The following is a 21,217-nucleotide window of genomic DNA, read 5'->3' as shown; positions in this document are numbered from 1 at the left end:
AGTTTCACAGACCAACTCCTCATTGATGACATACAATGTGGCTATGTACTGTCTTTATACATTATTCCTCAGGATGACTGGACAGCTCAAATCAAGAAACTAAGGCTTTAAAGGGCTGACCAATAAATCTCCTTGGGGAATACTAAGATATGCAAAAGTCCACCATGTCTGGAAGATGTAGAAATTTTAAAAGATTAAAGAGAAAACTGTAAAGCTGTACTTGTAATATAATGAAGAGTTTATGGTTGCTGAGGGTATATTTTTGTTAAAATTTATTCACTCAGCCTGCCTCCCAGTAAGCCCTATTTTGATACAAAATGGGATTCAATTGTGACCGGTCTTGTCTATCATCAATAGGATTGGTTGAGTAGTCATACTGCAACTACAATTGCCAAGACTGGGTGTTATCATGGGAGATCTCCTCTTGCCTGAAGAGAATTGAAGAAGAATCGATTGGGTAGCAGGAGTGGAGGAGAAGACAGGGAGCAGAGTAGAGAAGGAAAACTAGGATTGGGATGTTAATTGATTAAATAATTAAAAAAAATTCAGCTCCAGGCCAGATTTTTTCTGGTATTAGAGAAAACTATTCTCACACAATTATTATTAAGGAGCTTATCATTCCCTTTGTTCTTGGATTAAACCCACACTGATGTGTGTGTGTGTGTGTGTGTGTGTGTGTGTGTGTGTGTGTGTGTGTGTGTGTGTATGTGTGAGTTAGGGTCTGTGTATCTGTGTGTGTTGTATGTGTGTGTGTGTGTGTGTGTGTGTGTGTGTGTGTGTGTGTTTCGGTGTTTGTGTATGTTACAGTGTGTCTGTCTGTGTGTGTACCTATTGTGTCACTTAAATTATGTAGTACAATATAATCCATCTTTCATGAACTCACAAGCCCACATACACTTCTCTGACTCCAGCACCATCTTAGGAAGAATCCTCCTGGCTGAACAGTTGCTATTTCAACATAAACCTGGAATGCCATCTAACCTGGTTGTAATGGGGACCTTAAGTGTCTTAGTCAGTGCTCTTTGTCAGTGTTTCTATTCCTGCAGAACCATCATGACCAAGTAGCAATTTGGGGAGGAAAGGGTTTATTTGGCTTAAATGTCCATACTGCTGTTCATCACCAAAGTATGTCAGGACTGGAACTCAAGCAGGTCAGGAAGCAGGAGCTGATGCAGGAGCCCTGAATGGGTGTTCTTACCTGGCTTGTTCAGCCTGATCTCTTGGAGAACCCAAGATTACCAGCCTAGAGATGGTTCTACACACAAAGGGCCATTTTTCCTCATTGATCACTAATTGAGAAAATGCCTTATAGTTGTATTTCATGGAGGCATTTCCTCAACTGAAGATCCTTTCTCTGTGATAACTCTAGCTGAGTCAAGTTGACACAAAACTAGCCAGTACAATTGACCCCTTGTCAAATTTACACACAAACACATCACTAGTAGGCCTCAATCCTTACATTCTTATTCATCCCCAAGGTCTAAATAACTTTAAATGTCCCACAGTCTTTACATATTCTTAAATTTTCAAACTCTTTAAAATATCCATCTCTTTAAAAATCCAAAGTCTTCTTACAATTAAAAGTCTTTTAATTGTGGGCTACACTAAAATAGTTTCTTCCTTCAAGAGGGAAAACACCAGGGCACAGTCAAAGACAAAGGCAAAAATCATTCTCTAACCATACAATTTTTTGGGACCCAACTCACTATCTTCTGGACTCCTCCAAGGGCTTGGGTCACTTCTCCAGCCAAGCCCTTTGTAGCACACACATCATCCTCTCGGCTCCAAAATGCTTGTACGCTACTGCTGCTGCTGCTCTTGGTGGTCATCTCACCATACTGGCATCTCCAAAACACTGCATGACCCCTGTAGTCCTGGGCCTTCAAATGCAACTGAGGCTATACCTTCACCAATGGCTTTCTATGGCCTCTCACAGTGCTAAGCCTCAGCTGCTCTGTGTGATCCCTTAATGCTTTCAAAACCCTGGGTGACCCTTACACATAACCAAGTCCTGCTGCAGTAGGAGGACCTCTTTGGCTCTCTCTGTAACATAGTCTCTTTGTGCTTTCAGAAAATACTTCCCAGATGTCATCTCAACAATGCTGGTCTCTTCTTAATCATCACTAATTTCTTAGCTCCAGCTAACCAGAATTAATAGTCCCAGTAATGCAAAATTTTCACTTTAGTAGTTCTGTTATTTTGTTAATCACAGCTGATTATTCAGACCCAGCTAACCAGAACCACAAAATCATCCCACTCAAAATAGCAATGTCCCTGAAAAGAGTCTTTAATATTCCCTCTGAAATTTTACAAGACAGACCTCCATCTTCTGCACTGTTCTCAAAATTATCTTCCAAGATCCTACACAACAGCTGACAGAGCTCTTAACAACAAATGGATCTTCAAGCCCAAATTCCAAAGTTCTTCCACAGTACTCCCCAAAACATGGTCAGGATGTCACAGGAATACCCCACTATGCTGGTACCAATTTGTCTTGCCAGGGTTTCTATTCCTGCACAAACATAATGATCAAGAAGCAAGTTGGGGAGGAAAGGGTTTATTCATCTTACACTTCCATACTGCTGATCATCACCAAAGGAATTCAGGACTGGAACTCAAGCAGGTCAGAAAACAGGAACTGATGCAGAGGACATGGAGGAATGTTCTTTACTGGCTTGCTCAGCCTGATCTCTTATAGAACCCAAGACTACCAGCCCAGAGAAGGTTTCACCAACAAGGGGCCTTTCCTCCTTGGTCACTAATTGAGAAAATGCCTTATAGTTGTATTTCATTGAGGCATTTCCTCAACTGAAGCTCCTTTCTCTGTGATAACTCCAATGTGTCTAGTTGAACACAAAACTAGTCAGTACAATAAGTATAAGCCACACGTGTTTCTCTGCCAGACTATTTGTGGATAATCCCTTCCAGTATCAGATGTTGATACTAGCAGATGTTCTAGTACCATATTGAAGAGGGCACATATTCTCCCAAGCAATGCCTATCAGTAAATTAAATGCCCACACGTTTCTATATAGAAACCTGCTATACTCATTTAGAATGAATAAATCACAAAGTGGACATCCCTTTAGGCACAGGAGAGGTATGCCCCCCTTTAAAAGATTTCAGGGTGTGTAATGAAAAACAAAATAATCAAAGAAAAAATAATGAAAGTCACTTTGCTGCTCTCTTGTTCTTTCACGGATACGGATAACTAGTATGGACAGAGAGAACTGCAAGTGGACTTCAAATGCTTACAAGTTTTTAGTTTTGTGTTGGCTTTCATGTCTTCTTGTGTTCCACAAGCTTCCTTGAAAATAGTCAATGTCACAGGAAAAAATCGGGGTGACAACTACAATGGTAACACTCAAGGAAGACACAGTGTTCTCATGCTATTCATAAATTTACCCAATTTTTTTGTTTTGGTCTTCTATGGCGATCAGAATTATAGCCACTGAATCTATACCATGGATATTAATTCTTTCTGACTTAAAGGGTCCTAATAGCATTTTATATCTCTTCTGAGAAATAGTGAAGAATGAAATCATAGTTTGTGTTACCAGACACGAAAGCATAGGGTCTGAGAAAAAACATAACTATGGACTCAGATGTCAAACAAATACTCAATTTTTTTATTCCTTAAGTAACAAACAAAAATTGTGTGGTTAAAATTGAAAATGGAAGGCAGAGGGAAACAGTGTAGACTTTCTATCATATCTTTTTATGATATGAAACATAACTCTTCCAAATTTTCTAGACTTTTAACGTTCATTACATTCTGTCCCTGCAATATGCTAATTTCCCTTAGCCTGGGAATTCTGTCTGAGTTTCCTGATTATGTATGCTATGGTGTCTGAGAAGGCTCTTTCGTCTGTTAAATGTTTTCTCACACAGGTTACATGTATAGGGATGGTCAGCAACGTGGGTCAGCTGGTGTTCAATGAGGTAACATATCTGAAGTAAGAGTCTCCCAAATTCAATAATTAAAGGGCTTCTCTCCTGCATGAAATCTTTGACGTTTAACTTAGTTTATATTACAACTAAAGGTTTATTGGTACCAACAACATTGATATAGTTTTATTTTTTGGTGAGTCAGATAATGCATTTTAAAATCTGAAATGTGTTCTTCTGTGTGGACAGGTGCATGTGTGTCTGCATGTGTGTGTGTATGTGTGTGTGTGTGTGATATGTGTGCAGGACCTAAGGAGGCCAAAAGAGCTGAGAAAATTGGTAGGTTTTTGTTTTTGTTGTTGTTGTTGATGATGATGATGATGTTTTGTTTAAATCAAGGCTTGTCTGTTTAGGCCTGGCTGTACTGAAACTCATGCTTTAGACCAGGCTGTTCTCGAACTCAGAAATCCCCCTGCTTCTGCACCCGAAGTGCTGGGATTGAAGGTTTGTGCCACAACTAGCTAGCATCAGGCAGTTTTTTGAGGAACATTTCTTGCGATAAACATAATGGAAAAGTTAACATGTACTGTTGACCATTGAGCCATCTCTCACTTCACAATGAAAAGAATAACAAGGATGAATAAAGTAGAAAAAATTCAGTACAATAGATATGAAGGCTTATCTATAATTGTATAAGAGTTCAATAGTCACAACAAAAATAAAAGTTTTTATTTTATCACTCTGGACATATGTATACAAACTGCAAAATACATTCAACAAAACACAAAAGCAATTCAATGAAGGAAGGCTAGACATTTCAATAAATGATGCTGAACCAATTGGACACTGTAATGAGTGGTCTTGGTGGTTAACTTGACTATATCTGGAATTAACTAAAACCCAAATGACTGGGCAAGACTGTTAAGAAATTTTTCTTAATAATTAGAAATGTTATGATCCACTTTGATTCTGTGTCTTTAAGTTGAAAACATCACCTTTAACCTGAGACACACCTATATAAAGATCAGCAGCCTATATAAAAGGTGTGGAAGAAGAAAGTTCGTTTTCTTACCCTGTTTGCCCTCATTGGCAAGTCCATTCCTTCACTGGCATTACAGGCAATTTCTCAGAATTCCAGAATACACTCAAGACCACCTGACACATCTTGTGTCATTGACTGAACAACTACTGGATTCTTAGATCATCAGTTATTAGACAGCTCTTGTTGGACCACAACCTGTAATTAAACTTAATAAACTAATATATATATGTATATATATATATATATATATATATACACACATATATATATGTACATGTATATATAGTATATTATATTCTAAAAATATCACAAATAATAAAATATACTATATAATAAAATAAATTATATCTAATATATACATCACAGTTGTATAAAATTATGCATAAATATGCATATATAATTATATATACATATATATACACATAATTATGTATATATAATATATAATATATATTATATTTTTATGTATAATATGTATATATACATAATTATATATACATATACATATACATATACACACACATAAATAAACACACACACACACACACACACACACCAATTTATAAAACCAGAGGAATGTTTTTAAAATTTTACACGAAGTCCAAAATTCAATTCATTTCTGTTGAAGCATTTGAATTCCATATGAGATCTTAATGCTATCTGTATAAAATTAGATTATAACAATGAATATTTTAAAATTCAGTGGATCTTTATGTGTTAAATAGCACCTACTGAACAAAATCAATTAGTGCCAAAACACTGATAGCTGCACAAGAAAAAAGTGTAAATCAGTGTTTAAAGGCATGAATCCACGAGGAAACGGTGTTGTCAAAGGTTGAGGACATGCAGGATAGTGTATGAAAGCTCAGTAGACCAAAACAGGTATACCGTTAGCAAATAGCCTGGAAAATCTGCCATTCATGCCTTCACAATCTTATACTAGGGAAAATTCAGGTGTAAGTACCCTCAAAAGTGGGAGTAAGAAAATGTTAATATACTCCAGGTCTCTTGATTACTAAAAAGAGTGTGGACTGATGTCTACAGTGTGAAAGAATTTAGAAATGGCAATGTTCATTTTTATCTTTTCTGTGACAAAACTGTGTTATATAGCTGGAGAGACGGCTCAGAACCCTTTGCACCCTCACATCTGTCCCTAGGTCTGGGAGATTTGACTTCTTCTTCTGGCCTTTCCAGGTACTGCAGCCATGTGGCATACACAAAACCTACTTTATATATTTTAAATGAGATATTTAGTTGATATTAGTGCCCCAAATTTTGTAGAGAGACTATCTTATAAGCATCACTTGTCAATAAAATAATGTCTATGACAAATGAGCTGAGGAAGAAAATATGAGGTGAGACATTTTCAGGAAGAGAAAATTCTGAGAAAGAGTAGGAGAATAAACAGAGATTCTGGGACAGACGCTGGAGCATATGCTAAGGGAGATATTTAGGAAGATTTTAAGTAAGAGGATGAAAGTGGTAACTGAATATGGAGAACACATAGAATAGTTTGAATGTGTTAAATAAGTTATCCTGCGAATAAGCCACAGTTTGTGTCCCAGGCATTTCTCAATAAGTAGTCTAAGTGTCATCATTCCAGAATCAGCATCATGGAAGGAAAAACTGATTTTTTCCTTACATAGTTTAATTTTTCCTCATTACTGTCATACAAATTTGTAAGATGCTAACATATGGACATCATGAGTAGTGAATACAGGAAATTGCAGCTATCCTAAAGAATTCTAAAATAAATGTGTTTTTTAACTCGAAGTTGGTAGAGGTTTTTTGTTTGTTTGTTTGTTTGTTCTGTTTTGTTTTGTTCTGTTTTTCCATTTCCATTTTCAAATTTCGGTATATTCTAAAATATATGTGCTTATATGTACTTTAGAAAATATCTATGTGATTTAAGGAGACATTAGTCAACTCTACTAAACTGCTTTCTGGAAATCAGTTAGCTTTAGACACTGACAGCTATGACGACTTAAGATGGGTAGCAGAGTGCTCACAAGATCACAAACTGATGAGCTTTGTGGTCACATTCACCCACACCCACACATACACAAACACACACAAATGCATGCAAACACACACACACACAGGCACACCCGCACACACACACACACACACACACACACACACACACACACACACACACACACACACACCAGCACATGTAAGACCCCAGAAGCTGGGCCTCCACCAAGTCCGGGGATAAGCTGGCCAGCACTCCAATGACATGAGAGAAAGCCACATCTGTTGGAAACTGCAAGAGGTTTTATTATCAGCTAGCTGAGGACAAAGTCCCTAAGCCTTGCAGGGCAGGTGATTTTGATCCCCAGCAGTGACAGTAGAGGGCTTTTAACAACTAGCTGAGGAATTGGAATGAGTTGGGAAGAGAGTTGGGAGGAGTTGGGAAGAGTTGGGAGGAGAGGACTTCTCTTCCAGGTGTCCTTGGTGAAATTTACAAGGCAGGAGTGGGAAGTGAGTTCTTTCTGAATTTTTATCTGTGTGTCCTCAGCACAGGAAGGCAGGCATCTCTGGTTGTACAGTATAGAAACAAAAAGCCTTTTTTTGCTGGCTATAGAGAACAAAGAGCGTCTTTCTGGCTGTATTTTTAGAGATCAGTGAAAACAAGCTTGGGGAACATCTACGGGCTTTACCTTCCTGGAAGATACACTTTAAGTTGGAGTCTCACAGTAGGGCATTTTTTTACCACACACAAAACTTTACACAGAAAATTACTTTAATTATTTATAGAAAATATATAAGATTTGGTTTGAAACACATGTCATATGCCTATAAAATACATGGTATATTTCCAAAGTTAACTTGCATTATTTACTTTAAATAATTTATACATTTACACCCCACAGCACTTCTTCATAACTTTACTACCCTTGCTGACATAATTCTTCTTCCCAAATGGTCCCTCTCTTACTTTTATGATGTTTCTCCTTTTCTTTGTGTGTATATCTGGGAACATCTCATGCAGGTGGTTCTATTGTACTAGTTATATTTTTGTGATCACAAGATTTCAAGGACCACAATCTGGCCTTGAACTCCACATATAACAGCATCTGACCTTGAATTGCTGATCTTCCTGAATCTACTTCTCCAGTCAAGGGATCACAAACACCACTTTTGAATAACTCTACTGAACTGGAAAAAAAAATTGAAAATATTACACAGTATCTTCACCTGTTTCTACCTGAGGTGATATATTCTCATCTTTGTCAACTGCTGGGCTCTTTACTATACTGACAATAGAAAATGGAAACATTTGATCATATGCTATACTAGTAATAATGAATAAACTATTAATGATTTGAATTTCTCAGGAAAAACTGCCCATGTGAGGTTTTGAAACAGCATTTAGAAATGACATAATTACGTACATGAAATCCAGGACATAGGAGAAGACAAAACTTAAAAGTAATAGATATAGATTAGAAGTAAGTTTTCCAAATTATATGGCCAGTGAATATCTTCACCAGTACTATAGAAAACAAAAACAAAAACAAAAACAAAAACTTCCCTAACTTAAAGAAAGATATGCTCATGAATATACAAGAAGCCTACAGAACTCCAAATTGCTTGAACCAGAAAAAAAAAAAAAACTGCCATCATATAATAATCAAAACACCAAATGCAAAAAACAATGAAATAATATTAAAAACAGTAAGGGAAAATGGTCAAATAATATATAAAGCAAGAAGTATCAGAATTTCACATAATTTCTCCCCAGAGACTATGAAAGCCAGAAGATCCAGGGCAGGTGTCATACAGAACGTAAGAGAGCAGAAATGCCAGCTAAGACTACTACATACAGCAAAACTCTTTTAACATAGTTTGAGAAAACAAGGTATTCTGTGACAAAACCACATTTACACAATATCTTCCAATAAATCGAGCCCTTCAAATGATAATAAATGGAAATTTTCAATATAAGGAAAGAAATTTTACTCTAGAAAAGACAAGAGATTAAACTTGAAGGAATAATAAAAGAAGATATTTACATGAACAGAATTCCAACTCTAACAACAAAAATAACAGGAAGCAAAAAGGACATTTCCTTAACATATCTTAATATCAGTGAACTCAATTCACCAATAAAAAAGACATAGAATAACAGAATGGATGTGTAAGCAATATTCAGCATATCAGAAACGAACCTCAATGACAAAGTGAGACATTACCTCACACTAAAAGGGGAAAATAACTTTCCAAGCAAATGATATGAAGAAACAAGCTGGAGTAGCCATTCTAATATCAAATAAAACTGACTTTCAACCCAAAGTTATCAAAAAAGACAAGGAGGGACACTTCATATTCATAAAAGTTAAAACTTGCCAAGATAGACTCCCAAATCTAAACATTTATACTCCTAATGCAATGGTATCCACATTCATAAAAGAAACTTTAGTAAAGCTCAAAACACCCATTGCACCATACACAATAATAGTGTAAGATTTCAACACCCCTCCCTCATTAATGGACAGATCCTGGAAACAAACAAACAAACAAAATACACAGTGAAACTAACAGATTTTATCAAGCAAATGCATTTAGTTGATATCTATAGAACATTTTATCCTAAAACAAAGGGATGTCCCTTCTTCTCAGCACCTCATGATGCCTTCTCCAAAATGTACCATATACTCAGTCACAAAACACGCCTCAACAGATATAAAAATATTGAAAAAATTCCATGCTTCCTATCAGATCACCACGGACTAAGGCTGAACTTCAACAATAATATAAATAATAGAAAACCAACATACACCTAAAAGGTGAACAAATCTAGTCAGTGCTAAATCATTCAAGGAAGAAATAAAAAAAATAAATTAAAGACTTTTTAGAGTTTAATGAAAATGTAGCTACAACATACTGCAAGTTATGGGACACAATGAAAGTAGTCCTAAGAGGGAATCTCATAGCTCTGAATGCCTCTAAAAAGAAACTGGAGAGATTATATATGAGTAGGTTGACATCATACCTTAAAGCTCTAGAACAAAAAGGAGCAAATTCACCCAAGAGGAGTAGAAGTCAGGAAATAATCAAACTCAGTGCTGAAATCAACCAAGTAGAAACAAAAGAACTATACAAAAAAAAAAAATCAAACAAACTGGGAGCTTGTTCTTTGAGAAAATCAACAAGATAGATAAACCATTAGACAGACTAAATACTAGGCACAGGGGAAGTATCCAATTTATCAAAACCAGAAATGAAAAGGGAGACATAACAATAGGAACTTAGTAAATGTGAAATATCATCAGATCCTACCATATGAACCTATACTCAACAAAACTGGAAAATCTGGATAAAATGGACGCTTAACTAGACAGATACCAGGTACCAAATTTAAATCAGGATCAGATAAACCCTTTAATTACTCCTACCACCTCTAAAGAATTAGAAGCAATCATTAATAGTCTCCCAACCAAAATTAAGGCCAGGATCTGATGGGTTTAGTACAGAATTATATCAGATCTTCATGGAGACCTAATACCAATACTCCTCAAACTATTATGCAAAATTAAAAGAGAAGGAACACTAATCAATATGTTCTATCAAGCAAAATTACAACTATACTCAAATCATACAAAGACCTAATGAAGAAAGGAACTTTATACCAATTTCCCTTATGAATATCGATGCAAAAATACTACTTAAAATCCTTGCAAAATGAATCCAAGAATACATCAAAACGATCATCCATCATGATCTAGTTGGCCTCATCCTTATGATGCAGGGAGAGTTTAATATCAAAATTCCATCAACTAAACCCAATATAGTCATCTCATTAGATGCTGTGCAAACAGTTGAATAAATACAATGTCCATTCATAATAATTCCAGGAAAGATCACGAATTCAAGGCCTATACCTAAACACACACACACAAAAGAAAGCCCAGTAGCCAACTTTAAACTAAATGGTGAGAAACTGGAAGGAATCCCACTAAAATCAGGGACTGAACAAGACTGCCCTCTTTATCCCTACCTATTCAATATAGTACTTGAAATCCTAGCCAGAGCAATTAGACAACAAAAGGTGAAAAAATGAATACAATTTGGAAAAGAAGAAGTCAAAATATCTCTATTTCCAGAAGATATGGTAGCATGTATCAATGAACCCAAAAATTACAACAGAGAAAACCTAATACTGATAAACAATTTCAGTGCAGGAGCTGAATTTAAAATTAATTCAAACATATCAGTGGTATTTCTCTGCACAAAGGATAAACAGGATGAGAAATATATGAGAGAAAAACACACTTTGCAGTAAAATTCCTTGGTGTGACTTTAACTGAGAAAGTGAAATATATGATAAAAACTTCAAGTTTTTTCAAGAAAGAAATCGAAGAAGATCTCCGAAGATGGTAAAATTTTCCATGCTAATGATTTGGCAGGATTAATATAGTAAAAGTGTCTATCTTGCAAAAAGCAATCTACAGATTCAATGCAATCACCATCAAAACTCCAACTCAAATCTTCACTGAGATAGAAAGGGCAATTTGCATATTCGTCTAGAATAAAAAAATCTAGTATATCCAAAACTATTCTCAACAATAAAAGAATGTCTTGTGGAATCACCATGCCTGACCTCTAGCTGTACTATAGAGCAATTATGATAAAAACTTCATGGTACAAAAATAGTGTTAGACAGATAGATAAATGGAATAGAACTGAAGACAGAGATATGAACCCAAACTCATGTGGTCACCTGATCTTTTACAAACAAGATAAAACCATCCAGTAGAAAGAAGATGGCATTTTCAAATATATGGTGCTGGCTCAACTGGCAGTTAGCATATTGAAGAAAGCAAATTGATCTATTCTCATCTTCTTGTACAATGCTCAAGTCTAATTGGATCAAGGAACTGCACATAAAACCAGAGACACTGAAACTTATAGAGGAGAAAGTGTGGAAGAGCCTGGAAGACATGATTAAAGGGGGAATATTCCTGAACAAAACAGAAATGGCTTGTGCTATAAGATTAAAAATAGAGAAATGGGACCTCTAAAAATTGCAAAACTTCTGTAAGGAAAGGAACACTATCATTAGAACAAAACGGGAAAAATATTTATCAATCCTAAATCAGATAGGAGACTAATATTCAATATATATAAATGATTCAAGAAGCTGGTCTCCAGATAATCAGATAACCCTATTTTAAAAAAGGGGGGGGCAGATCTAAACAAATAACTCTCAATTAAGGAATATCGAATGGCTGAGAAGCACATCAAAAATATTCAAAATCCTTAATCATCAGGGAAATGCAAGTCAAAATAACCCTAAGATTCCACCTCACACAGTCAGAATTGCTAAGATCTAAAACTCAACATGTGCTGGCAGGTACGTGGTGAAATAGGAACACTCCTTTTTTGCTTGTGGGATTGCAAGCTGGTACTACCACTCTGGAAATTAGTTTGGGGGTTCCTTAGAAAAGTGGCCATAGTTCTACTATGAAGATGTTCATTCCAACTTGTAATAAGGACACATGCATCACTATGTTCATAGCAGCATTATTTATAATAGCAAGAATCTGAAAAGAACCCTGATGCCCATCTTCAGAGGAATAAATACAGAAAATGTAGTACATTTACATAATGAAATACTACATCACTATTAAAAACAATGAATTCATGAAATTCTTAGACAAATGGATGGATCTGGATGATATGTTCCTAAGTGAGATAACTCAATCACAAAAGAAAACATATATTTTGTACTCACTGATAAGTGAATATTATACATGAAGCTCAGAATAACCAAGGTAAAATTTGCAAAATCCATGAAACTCAAGAGGAAGGAAGACAAAGTGTGGATATGTCATTCCTTCTTTAGAATGGGGAACAAAAGACCCATGGAAAGAGTTACAGAGACAAAGTTTGGAGCTGAGACTGAAGGAATCCAGAGACTGCTTCAGTCTGGGATCCATACCATAAAGATCCACCAAACCCAGACACTATTGAAGATCACAACAAGAGCTGGGTGACAGGAGACTGATATAGTTGTCTCCTGAGAGGATCTGCCAGTTCCTGACAAATACAGAAGTGAATGTTCACAGAAATCCATTGGATTGAGCACAGGGTCCCCAATTGTGGAGCTAGAGAAAGTACTCAAGGAGCAGTCTAGGGGAAAAACAACTAATAATCCCTCCAGAGTTCCCTGGGATTAAACCACCATTCAAAGTAAAAAAAAAGGTGGGCTTATGCCTACAGCTGCATACATATGTTGCAAAGGATGGACTATTAAGTCATCAATGGGAGGAGAGACACTTGCTCGTGTAAAGGTTCTATGACTAAATTTTGGGGAATGCCTGGGCCAGAAATTAGTAGTGGGTGTGTTGGACAGGAGGAAGAGAGGGGAGAGGACAGGAATTTTTGAAAGGAAGAAAGTTCTGGAATAGGGAAGCCCAGACAGAATGGCTAAAATAAGAAATAACAAAACACAATGTCACTGTTGCAGATTCTTGAAGCCACAACCAAAGCTTAGGGACTGCATGTAATGGATGGCCTGTTGCGGACTGGCCTCAATCAGCCCTCCTCAATCTCTTGGAGAAATCATTGTCTTGGTATAGATGGGTAGGAAGCTGACAATTAAGTGTCAATCAGACACAAACACAGAGGGGGTGCTGTATCTGAATGTAATTTCTCAAAGAAAGCATCAGATTATTAATACAGAAACAAATAGGGAAGTTGATTTTCAAATCAGCCAGGTAAATGAAGTTATTGAATTCTTAATGACTTTTGTTCAAAATAGAGGAAGAAAAACATAATGACTGGCAGGGACTGAGCAATAAAATAACTGAAATGAATTCTTCTCTAAAGTCAGCTATATTCTTTGAAGCCTGGTTTGAACACTTTATGATCACACCTTGCAAATGGCTTTCACACTCAAGCCATGGTTCTAATTAGGGAGTTTCACTCTAGCTAATCTTCTCATGAATAATTCAAAACTGTTGTTCCCCCTCAAACCACAGCACAATTTATTTCCTAAACCACTGTAAATTCCTGTATATGAGAGGGATTATATGGGGGAATCTTTCTACTAATAAGTAATGTAGTCTGCCATGCATAAGCATAACAAATATTCAAAACTTACTTTCCTAAAGTTGTCCTGAGATTTCTAACTCTATGTAGTAATAGCAATGGCTGTCACTATCTCTCTTATAATACTAGAGGTAACTTTGATTGTTACTGGTAACATTCTTACTGAATTCCAAGCCCAGGATCTGCTCAAGGATTATCTAGAATATTGGTGCAGGACAGGGAACAAAGTTGGATATTGCCAAGTCTTTACTTGGAGGCACTTATAATAAAACAACATTGAAAGAAGGCACAGAGATTCAATCACTTACTAATGTAAGGACAAGTTTGATGCATTTTTTTCCAGGATGGTATGTTCCTGAAGACTAAGTTTCCATGAACTTTTTGACTAGGGACTGTGTGTAAATTTTTAGGACTGTCACGGGAGTCACTACTGGGGTTTGTGTTCCAATGGCTGGTGTGCGTTTGTGTGTGTGTGTGGGTATGGGTGGGTGCATGTGTGTTTGTGTGAGTGTTGTGTGTGTGTATGTGTGTGTGTGTGTTTGTGTGTGTTTGTGTATGTGTGGGTGTGGGTGAATATGACAACAAGCTAACGTTCATCTCTTAGTGATACTGTGAGCACTCTGCTGCTTATCTTAAGTCATCATAGCAATCAGTGTCTAAAGCTAACTGATTTCCAGAAAACAATTTAGTAGATTTGAAAAATGTCTCCTTACATCACATAGATATTTTCTACAATGCATATAAGCACATATATTTTAGAATATACTGAAACTTGAAAATGTAAATGGAAAAAAAAAACAAAAAACCTCTACCAACTTCAAAGTAAAAAACACATTTATTTTAGAATTCTCTGGGATACTTGCAATTTCCTGTATTCCCTACTCATGATGTCCATATGTTAGCATCTTATAAATTTGTATGACAATAATGAGGAGAAATTAAACTTTGTAAGGAAAAAAATCAGTTTTTCCTTCCATGATCCTGCTTTTGGAATGATGACACTTAGACTACTTATTGACAAATGCCTGGGACACAAACTGTGGCTTATTCCCAGAATAACTTATTTAACACATTCAAACTATTTTATGTGTTCTACATTTTTAGTTACCACTTTCATCCTCTTACTTAACATCTTCCTAAATATCTCCCTTAGCATATGCTCCAGCAACTGTCTCTGAATCTCTGTTTATTCTCCTACTATTTCTTAGAATACTCTCCTTTTGAAAATGTCTCATCTCTTATTTTCTTCCTCAGCTCATTTGTCATAGACATTATTTTATTGACAAGTGATGCTTATAAGATAGTCTCTCTACAAACTTTGGGGCACTAATATCAACTAAATATCTCATTTAAAATATATAAAGTAGGTTTTGTGTATGCCACATGGCTGCAGTACCTGGAAAGGCCAGAAGAAGAAATCAGATCTCCCAGACCTAGAGACAGATGCGAGGGTGCAAAGGGTTCTGAGCCATCTCTCCAGCCCCTCAATAACACAAATTTGTCACAGAAAAGATAAAAACAGGCATTGCCATTTCTAAATTCTTTCACACTGTAGACATCAGTCCACACTCTTTTTAGTAGTCAAGAGACCTGGAGTATATTAATGTTTTCTTACTCCCACTTTTGAGGGTACTTACACCTGAAATTTCCCTAGTATAAGATTGTGAAGTATAAATGGCAGATTTTCCAGGCTATTTGCTAACGGTATACCTATTTTGGTCTACTGAGCTTCCATACACTAATCTGCATGTCCTCAATCTCTGACAACCCCCTTCCCTTGTGGATTCATGCCTTTGAACACTGATTTACACTTTTTTCTTGTGCAGCCATCAGTGTTTTTGCACTAACTGATTTGTAAACTTTTAAAACAATCCTCTGGTTTTAAAATTTGGGGTGTGTGTGTGTGTTTGTGGTTGTTACTCACCGTGGCTAAGTTTCCATCAACAAAATCTTCACAGACAAATCCAAGAATAGATGGGGGAGACTCAGAAATTTTCACCCCCCAACAAAGGAGTTATTGGAAATTAATGGCTTCAGGGGAGAGGGCCAGTTTTCTTCATGGATTTGGCTAGTGAAAGTTGCCCATGTTCCAGTATATATTTTTCCCTACCCCCACATATGTAGTCAGCACTAAATGGACTCAGTTGTCATTATAAAAATGCACATGGAATTAAGGATGAAAGTGATACTGGAGAAATGGGGAACAATTCAAGGAGGAGAAGATGGGGATGGATTTGCTCAAACTTATTTATATGTATGTAGAAAGTTCTTCACCAACAAATTTAAACAGAGTAAGGAAGTAAGTAAATAAGTAAGTAAGTAAGTAAATAAATAAATAAATAGACAAATATATGTGTATGCACATGCACATGTGATAGTCATGTGTTTGTGTGTATGTGTGTGCATGTGTGTGTGTGTGTGCGTGTGTGTGTGCGCAGGCATGTGAGTGTGCAGGTATTTAGCACCTGTGATTAGAGGAATGCAATCATGAAGTATCTTTTATATGTCTCTCTACAATTTTCTTATGATGCAGTGTGTTGATTAGAATATCCTTTGCCCATGGGATGTGGCACTATTATGAGGTTTTGGCTTGTTCGAGGAAGTGAACCATTGTGTAGGCTGGCTTTTATGTAGTGCTCAAACTCTGCCCAGTGACGAAAATCGATCCTCTTCCTTGCTACCTGTGGCCACATGCTTCCTCCTGGTTGCCTTCAGATTAAGATATAGACCACTCAGTTCCTTCTCCAGCACCTCATGTACTTGGATGTTGCCATGCTTCCCAACATGATAATAATGTACTGACCTTCTGAAACTATAAGACAACCTCCATTAAATTTTCCTTATAAGAGTTACCTGAATCATGGTGTCTCTTCACATCAATGAAACCCTATCGAACATAGGCAGTATGTTAGCCTGATTGTTAATGCTTCCAAGATGATTACAGCCAGCATGCAAGCACAAAGTAAAGATGATGAATGAGTCTTATTTTCATTGTTTCTGTTTATTTGAATGAAAGCTGGGGATTGGGAAAATTAGAAAGATATGGGAAGGAGAAACTGAGAATGCAAAAACCTATTGGGCTCCTTCCACTTGCTTTTGCATTCAAGATTTCTGATTTTAAAACAACAACAACAACCAAAAACAACCAACGACAGGGCATCCATACAACGGACTCACAGAGAAGACACCAAAGGGCATTACATTCTTGTAACTCACTTTCCAGCTAATGTCTGGTGTATTGAGCCTATGGACTTTGCTGTCCATATGATGTCCTGATAATTAATCCCTAGATTGGATCCCCTAACACAATGATGAGTGACACTGTGGTCAATAGGACAGGCATTTTTTTCCTTGTACAATCAACCCAGTAGGGAAATAACAAGGACAACTCACATGTAAAAGTTTTTTTTTTCACACTGACATTTTGATTGTTGCTATATATCCCAGTTCTTTGCATTTTATCTCCATTAGTGTGATGTTGTCAGCCCTCACTTGCTACATAGAAAACTCAATCTTTTACATTATGTTTCATTTAGGGTGCACAAAGGAAGCTAGAGACTAATTCAATCCATTTCAAAGGAGAGTTCTCTATTCTCTTTACAAAACTGAAATTAAACTAGTTTCAAAAATATTTTGCACTTGCCTGGCTTAGATTCATTTAGTGTGTGTGTGTGTGTGGGGGTTGCTCCCACAGTCTCAGTTGTCTGAAACTGGGGAAACTGTCTAGAAAGGTTGTGGAACCTTTGTGACTGTACCCTAGCAGAAGTAGATCACAAGGGCAAGAATGTGGGAGCTGTCTGGTTCTGACTTAACTCTTGGCCTCTAAATCCACCCAAATGTGAGAAGGCCCCATGCAGGCTCTCAATGCCACAGATCAACATGTTTGTTTCCTGCTATGCTGTCGTTATCATGACAGTCTATCCCCGATGAGTGTTTGCCCTAAACATCTCTTCCTGTACATTGCTTGTGTCAGGTGTTTTGACAACTTTACTTAAAAATAAGTATTGTAAGTGTACCCCCCTCTTCTCTCTGTGTGTGTGTGTGTGTGTTGGTGGTGTATCAAATAGATTGCTTTCAATTTTGCCTACATGTACTTTTTTTACTGTGTGTGCGTGGAATTTTTTTTCATATTTAAAATTATTCTCAATTTTAATAAGAGTTTTAGCACAATCTTCACTTTTAGGGAGACAAGCTGACAAATGTCTTTTCCTCTGGAACTCAATAAATGGGAATGCTCCATAGCTTTATTGACTGAGTGAGAATTGTCATTAGGTTCCCAGTGATACTGTGGGGCCAAACTTAGGATCTGTGTACCAGCTAGAGGAGCCTCTGTGTTCTTTGAGCCCTAACTTTGGAGAATAACTATGAGATGTTTGTACAGTTTGCTCTTGCACAGAGACTCTTTTTTAATTGTTTTCTCTGTCTCCCTAGATGCCATGCACTGGAAAATCCTTCCACATGGAAAATTATGACCACATTGAATGGGGGAGAAAGGAGAATCACAGTAAAATATAAATAAAGAAAACTGAAGTTACAGCCCTATATGTTATAATCCCACAGCTAAAAGGGTGTGGAATAGGGCAGAAGGTTGCAGAACTTGTTAAATTTGGTTGGATCTCATTCATTTACAATGCTCACATAATTTAGTATTCAATATTCAAATAATTTCATAGATATATTTCTGCAAATCCTCCTTAATTAAGTTGTGATTGTGTGTATCTCTGTGAATGTCTCTGTGCATGTCTTTCTTTCTATGTATATTTTTTTCTGTCTCTGGGCCTACTTGTGTGTCTCTATGTGAATGTTTATGTGCATGACTCTCTCTGTATGTCTGTTACTCTGTTTGTCTCTGTCTTTTTATCTATGCCTCCCTTCCCTTCTCATTTCTTCTTGTTCTCCTTCTCCTTCTACTTCTCTTTCTCCTATTTCTTCTTCTTCTTCTTCTTCTTCTTCTTCTTCTTCTTCTTCTTCTTCTTCTTCTTCTTCTTCTTCTTCTTCTTCTTCTTCTTCTTCTTCTTTTTCTTTTTTCCTTCTTCTTCTTCTCTTTCTTCTTCTGTTTCCTCTTCTTCCGTCTTTTTTCTTCTTCTTCTTCTTCTCCTCCTCTTCCTTCTCTCCTCTCCTTCTTCTTCTCTCCTTCTCTCATTCTCTCCTACTTCTTCTCCTTCTCCTTTTCTCCTTCTTCTCCTCCTCCTTCTTTTTCCTCTTCTTCTTTCTATTCTTTTGTTCTTCTTCCTCCTCCTTCTCCATGATGTCCTGTTCCTCCCCTTCCTCTTCCCTTCCTTTTTCTCCTCTCCATCTTCTTCTCTTTCTTCTCTTTCTTGTTCTCCTCGTTCTTTTTCCTCTCTCTCCCCCTCCCTCCCTCCCTCCTTCACATCCCCTCCCTGATGCATTCACAGACTCTCCTCAGGCACTTCTGGTCATTGGAATTTTGTCTTGCCAAGCTCTGAAAACAAGGATTGTCTCCTGAGGCATTCCCTGTTGCTGGTCTTTTCCATATGCGTCTTTTCAATTGTCTTTTCACTGTTTTACAGATTTCTTCTTGATCATTTTACCCCACCCAACCTCCTTTCCTTGATTTCTTATGATGGGAGTCTCTAGAGTTTCAAACTCACATCCTGAGTGGTGTTGTTCTGCCTGAGAAACCACAAAATCTAGAAGCTAGAGTTAAATTTGATCATTGGGTTTGGGGCATTGGGCTATGTACAAACTGCTTGTTCTCCAGTCATGCTGAAGTCCTTAACCCTGAAGAAACCTAATGGGTGGTAATTTTCACCTACATTGGAAGGAAGGCATTTCCTCAATACTTCTGGACCCCTGGCTCCTGGTGAAGTTACCAAACCCTCAGCCACCCCTGCCCAGGAGAAACTACTGGCTAACAGTCACACACAAAATGACAAAAGATTCTGATCTTCAGGTTAGTTTTCTTCTAGTTACCTAGCAACAGCAAGATAACAAGCCCAATATATGAGAGGCTACTTGGCCCTACCTCAGTCTCTCTCTCTCTCTCTCTCTCTCTCTCTCTCTCTCTCTCTCTCTCTCTCTCTCTCTCCCTCTCCCTCTCTCTCTCTTTTACAATCCTTACTCTATCTAAGCTTTTACCTCTCTCTCTAAGCCTTCACCTTTCTTACTCTCTAACTTGCTTTCTGTCCTTCCTTCTATCTCTTTCACCCTTCTCTCCTTTTGGCCATAGCCAGTCTATCTCTCTTTATACCCTTTGTATTTCCTTCTGCTGTCTACAATAAAGCTCTGAAACCATAGACAGTCTCAGTTTTTCAAGGCCTAGTGTGGGATGCCAGAGACTAAGAATCTGGTACCATTGTCTTCACATAGTCCACCCCCATCCGTGTAGTGTCCGTGGATTCACAGAGCCAGATGCACAACCAGGGCTGCATGGTAAGCATCCTTCACTCCTCCCATGACAGCCTTCTCAGAGCACAGAACCTTTGTCTGGCCATGAGCTCTCTCACTTCACTAACGTCCCCTATACCCACAGTCTCACAGTGGACACTTAACGTTACTACTAATTATTAAAAGGAAACTACATTTAAATTGAAAAATCATCTCCTCATTTGTGTTGGTAACATCCCAATGCTTAACAGATATTTGTTAGTAGTGTTTACCTGTTGACATTGACACCATGAACTTCTTATTACTTCGGGTGCTGTGTGATTTTTTTTTTTAATTCCAAGCAAGATGAGGACTTGAACGATTTCCAATATCATTTCTTTGGGCTCACAGCACTTACATGATATAGTTCCAGTTTCTCAGAGACTTCCAACATCTCCATTGAGCCTTGAACTTGGGACATCTGCAGCATGTCCCAGAGTTTCATTGGGCTGAGCAGAACACTCCCAAGATTTGATTTTTTTCTCTGTCCAAAGTATATGAGATTAAATTTTCAGACCGCATAGTGGATTTTATTACTCTGTGTTATTATCACTTCAAATCCTCCTAGTTCTTGGCTGAGTTGTTGAACGATGCCTTGTTCTGTGAACCAGCTGCCACTGTTGTACTAAAGTAATATGATGGATCTTTTCAGCTTTCCTAGTTCCCTTTACTGAGAAAGGCAACTTCCCTCTGAGGTTATGGTCTCAGAAGATGTTGGAGGTCTCAAACCCTTCCCTGGAAGCTCTGGGTCTCTGCAGACAAGCAACTAAGACTTTTGAAACAAAGCAGAAGAACTACTTGGTTTTTTCTTCTTGCCTTTTAAAAATTCTGAGAACCATC

The sequence above is a fragment of the Mus musculus genome, chromosome Y (genome assembly GCF_000001635.26).
Source record: "Mus musculus strain C57BL/6J chromosome Y, GRCm38.p6 C57BL/6J".
Classification (NCBI taxonomy): domain Eukaryota; kingdom Metazoa; phylum Chordata; class Mammalia; order Rodentia; family Muridae; genus Mus; species Mus musculus.
The sequence above is the reverse complement of the archived record's forward strand: the minus strand, read 5'-3'. Positions refer to the sequence as shown.